At 42.7% G+C, this 5,382-nt stretch overlaps 1 pseudogene; it reads right to left on the bottom strand.

Annotated features, from left to right (window-relative positions):
• Positions 1-1,506: 1,506 nt before the first annotated feature.
• On the bottom strand, positions 1,507-1,816 carry LOC126489704 (small ubiquitin-related modifier 1-like; annotated as a pseudogene).
• Positions 1,817-5,382: the final 3,566 nt, after the last annotated feature.

The following is a 5,382-nucleotide window of genomic DNA, read 5'->3' as shown; positions in this document are numbered from 1 at the left end:
TGGAGATAGAGACAGAGACCCACACTGGAGCACTGGACTGAGCTCCCAATGTCCCAAGGAGGAGCAGAAGGAGGGAAAATATGAGCAAAGAAGTCAGGACCACGAGGGGTGCACCCACCCACGGAGACAGTGGGGCTGATCTATTGTGAGCTCACCAAGGCCAGCTGGACTACGACTGAAAAAGCATGGGATAAAACCGGACTCTCTGAATATGGCGGACAATGAGGGCTGCTGAGAAGCCAAGGACAATGCCACTGGGTTTTGATCCTACTTCATGTTCTGGCTTTGTGGGAGCCTAGCCAGTTGGGATGTCCACCTTCCTAGACCAAGATGGAGCGGGGAGGACTTTGGACTTTCCACAGGGCAGGGAACCCTGACTGCCCCTCAGACTGGAGAGGGAGGGGGAGAGGAGTGGGGGGAGGGGGAGAGGAGAGGGAGGAGGGGGGAAAAGGGAGACGGGGAGGGAAATGGGAGGCGGGGAGGAGGCAGAAATCTTTTTTTTTAATAAAAAAATTATATTTAAAAAAAAAGAGATTCTGAAATAGATTGAAGCACGGGAATTATAGTAAAAAAGAGGAGTGTTCCTGGAAAGAAGATGCACCCAAGTGCTTAAGGAAGAGTCTTAAATATTTTAGCAGTAGCAAAATATGCAATATTAGAGACTTTCAAGTTACATTTCAAAGGGTTTCTAAGAGAGTTTCCCTCTCTTTCTATTTCCCCTCCTTTTTATGTTTTTTTTTTTTTAGAAATATTGTTTATTTTAAAGAAACTGGTACAGACGATGTCCCTTAAGAACTCATGTCCCAGGCCAAAAAGTACAAACAGAATCAAAAGGGGCAGTGTCTGTTGTGTACATTTCTGCCTGAGTAGCGTTTTTGCTAACTACTGAGGAAAATTAGAACTTTTCCTGGGATCTTCAGACAGCCTGCCTTACTCTTAGGATGCTTTCTCTCTCTCCAGTGAAGCCATCTTTGGAGTTAGCTGCATCTGTCACCTTGACTACAAATGTGATGCTCTTCTTTTGGTCCAGACCCTCAGATTTTTAAAAGTAGCTTCAAGCTGAGAACAGGCCATTTTCCCGCAGTTCAGTTCTCTGCACAATTTCTATCTCCCATTGCAAATCAGAGTCCTGGAGTGAAGCAGCTGCGTGCTGGACCTTCAGGGCCAATTGGAAGAGCGTAGGAAAGTTTACACTGCTTGGCCTTTTTATCACCACGAACCTGAAAATGTACAGCTCTGAAAAGGGCAGCCTCTCTGTGCACACATGACATTTTGTTAAATGAAAAAAGGACAATATTAAGGGAGCTGAAGTGTGATCACTAAAAATCAACACAAAAATAACAATCAATAGTGAATATTGAACACTAGAATTCAGATTAGCAGATGTTCTAAAGAGCTGGAGTGTCCGTATTCAATTTTCATTTTGAACACGTTACAAAAGAACCAATTTTAAAAATAGAAAATGATTGAGAGAAAAGGAAACAGTAAAAAGTATTTGTAAAACCATCAAATGGCACTCCTCCCCCATCCAGTTTGTTTCTGATGAACATCAGCCTCATCTTCTTCCATTCCCAGTTCTTGTGGAGTATGTTCATCAGCAATTCTCTGCCCTTCAAAGAGAAATCCAAATGAATCTGTTGGCCCTCCCTGTCTTTGACACTGTGATTTTTTTTTTGAGTTTCTTCTGATGTGTTGCTATTTTCACTTGGAAATGTATCTCACTGCTATCCTATCCAATAACTTCGAGTTTAATGTATTCCCCTTCCTTCTTGTCCCCTAAGTCCTCAGTTGAAGGTTTTGTCTCCTGGTCAGACATGGTGATAGTGGCTTTATTGGAGATCTGTGCACCACAGTGGCCTCTGGAAGGCACATCCTTACTCTCTCTGTTTTCCTTCAGTTTTCAGTAAGTGAAATTACAAGGTGTCTTCAGGGTTCTGTATCTTGGATGGCTTGTAATCTGATGAATCAAGGGTCACAAGGGTCTCGCAATGATGTGAAGTAAAGACATGTACTTTACAGCAAATGGGGCTTCTAATGAGATTCCTAGAAAATTGTAGGTTTGCTGCTGGGGAAGAAGAAAGACCATATATCACTTAAAGGCTTAAGCATAGAATATTGGTGTTTTAACACGATAATTTAAAATAGCTTTCTTTAAAAAGTTTTATCTGTTTTTATTTCATGTGTCTCTTGGTTATTGTTCTATTGCTGTGAAGAGACACCATGACCATAGCAAGTCCTATAAAAGAAAGCATTGAATTGGGGGACTGCTTACAGTGTTAGAGGCTTTGTCATCATGGTTGGGGCCATGGTAGCACACAGGTGGGTATGGTGCTAGAAAGGTAGCTGAGAACTACATCCTGATGCACTGGAAGCAGGCAGAGACACTGGGCTGGGTGTGGGTGTTGACACCTCCAAGCCAACTTCCAGTGACACACCTCCTCAATAACGCCACACTTTCTTCAACAAAGCCATACTTCCTAATCTTCCCTGGATAGCTTTTCAATTGGGGACCAAGTCTGTAAATTTAAGAGTCCATGGGGTGTCAATCTAACTCAAATAATCACATTCCACTCCCTGTCCCCATTAGGGCTATAGCCATATCTTAATGCAAAATGTGCTCAGTCCAAGATCAAAAGTCCCCATAGCCTTTCACAGACTCAACACTGTTTAAAAGTCCAAAGTCTGTTCTTAGACTCACAGAAATCTTGTAACTGTAATCCTCTGTAAAATCAAAATCAAAAGCAGATCACATACTACCAACATACAATAACACAGGATATACATTACCGAGCTGGAGAGATGGCTCATAGGTTAAGAGCACTGCCTGCTCTTTCAGAGGTTCTGAGTTCAATTCCTGAAACCAGATGGTGGCTCACAACTATCTATAATGAGATCTGGTCCTCTCTTCTGGTGTGCAAGCACACATGCAGGCAGAACACTGTATACATCATAAATAAGCATTTTTAAAAAAGATTATCATTACATTATCATTTCCAAAGGGAGGAAAGGGCATGTAGGGAGGAAATACTGGACCAAAGCGTGACTGAAAACCAGCAGGGAAATCTACAAGCTCTACATTTCCATGCCTGATGTCAAAGTGCTTTTCAGATCTCCTCCTATCAACTTTATTGGAGCACATTTCTCTCTCTCGAGCTCGTTTCTCAGCCACTCTTCCACTTTCCTCGGCAGGTATCCCAGAACCATGGCAACTCCAACATTTTGGAGTCTTGAAAGTTTCAAATTTGCAGCTCCATGCATTGGCCTCGTTGGGCCTCCATACTGAGGCTTCTCTTACCTTACACCTGGCCTCAGCAGCTTTTTTAGCCCTGGAGGGAGAGTGCACAACCCCTTAAAGCCAAACCCAAGTGGTCCCAAAGCTACCAAATCTGCCTCTGCCTAGGGCCAAAACCTGAGCCCCTGGATTACTCTTATTTGCCTAAACTTTGACTTGTTGATAGTTCCCTGCACTGATCCTTCAATGCATTTATTCAAGCTGGGAATTAAGTTGTGTGGGACCTGGCCCCCAGGTCACTACTCCCTTTATCCCATTTAGCATCAGGCATTTCTTTAAACTCTTTATCTCCTTGAGCACAGGATTTAGATCCAACATTACTCTTCCTGGTGTCTGTTTTCTCTTTACACTACACATTTTGTGTTTCTGCAGTGTAGATCTACATCAAAGTGATTCCAGCTAACTACAAGACAGCAGTCAATACTAGGCTGTCTTGAAATCTCTTCTGTCAATTCCATTAATCCAAAATTCTTCACTTTCGCCTTTGCCAGAGGACAAGAGCAAAAAAACAACCACATTCTCTAGCAAAATATCATATGAATGGTCTCGAGGCCAGTCGCTAATATTTTTCCTCTCTGAAATTTCTTGTGCAGGGTTGTCACTGTCCACATGTCCCTTAGCATCCCTGTCTATGCTCCTAGTAAGTCCAGCATAAAGAATTCAACCATGTTTTCCTTGGCCAAAGATCCTGGATGAGGATAGGAACAGTTAGTGGTATGTGGTGGTTTGAGTAAGATTCACCCCCATAGGCTCATATATTTGCATGGATGGTCCCCAGTTAATGTGCTGTCTGGGAATGACTAAGGGGTATAACTTTGTTGCAAGAGGTGTGGCCTTGTGGGAGAATGTGTGTTAGAGGGAGCAGGCATGGAGTGGAGTTTGGGAGTTTTAAGAGCCCACATTTATCTCTCTCTCTCTCTCTCTCTCTCTCTCTCTCTCTCTCTCTCTCTCTCTCTCTCTCTCTCTCTCCTGCCAATGGATCAGGATGTAGTTCTCTAACATCATGCCTGCCTGAGTGCTGCTATGCTCCCCACCATAATGATCATGGACTCATCCTCCGAAACTGTAAGCAAGGCCCTGGTTAAATGCTTTCATTTATAAGAGTTGCTGTCATCATTTTATCTCTTCACAGCAATAAAGCAGCAACTAACATAATATGTATGGACATTTCAACTGCATGTATGTCTATGGACTATGTGTGTGTAAATGTCCTTGGAGGCCAGGAGAGGGCATCAAATACTCTGGAACTTGAATTACAGATGTCTGTATTATCTTGTGGGTATTGGGAACAGAACTCTGGACCTCTGCAAGAGGGGTATGTGCACTTAACTTCTCAGCCAATCTTTCCAGTTCCAAAAATACTTTCAGATAAAAGGAATATTGTCAATTATGATGGAAGTGTTGACACTCAGCTGGCAAGAGGCTTCACTCTTCCAGGGTGAAGGGCTCCTTTCCCTTTTCATGTTCCTTTCAGTTTCTTTGTTTCTATACTGCTTCGAAGGTATCTGACAGAGATAACTTCAGAATGAAAAACTGTGCTTCAGTGCACAGTTTCAGGGTATTTCAGGCCATCACAAGAGACAAGTCCCCAACAGCAGTGTTCATAATGGTCACTGTCACAGAAGTGTGTGGTATAGACTCCTTTCATAGGGACAAGAATGAATGTAGTGGCATTTCATTGTATTTTTATAAATAAAGACTGTGTGAAGATCTGAGAGTACAACCATTCCACTGATTATCTTTACAGACCAGGTTAGGGTAACACACACACACACACACACACACACACATACACACACACCTTTAATCCCAGTAGCCACACTAGTTGCCATAGAAACTGGGTGGTGCATGCCTTTAATTTTAGCTCTAGAGAAGGGGGAGGGGAGGGAATGGGCTTGTTCTTCCTACATCAATTAACAATCAAGACAATCTCTCCCATGGGTGTGCCTATAGGCCAATCTGATCTATATGCAATTCCTCACTTTAAATTCTCTTCCCAGTTACTTCTAATAAGTTGCTTACATTGCCATATGTAGCACCAGCTTATTTCCTGTATTGCTGAGTAATATTCTGCTATATGAACACACTAT

This window comes from Alexandromys fortis, unplaced genomic scaffold (assembly GCF_014885135.2).
Source record: "Alexandromys fortis isolate MF-2015 unplaced genomic scaffold, M_Fortis_MF-2015_v1.1 scaffold_205, whole genome shotgun sequence".
NCBI lineage: Eukaryota > Metazoa > Chordata > Mammalia > Rodentia > Cricetidae > Alexandromys > Alexandromys fortis.
This window is presented reverse-complemented; position numbering and strand designations above follow the sequence as displayed.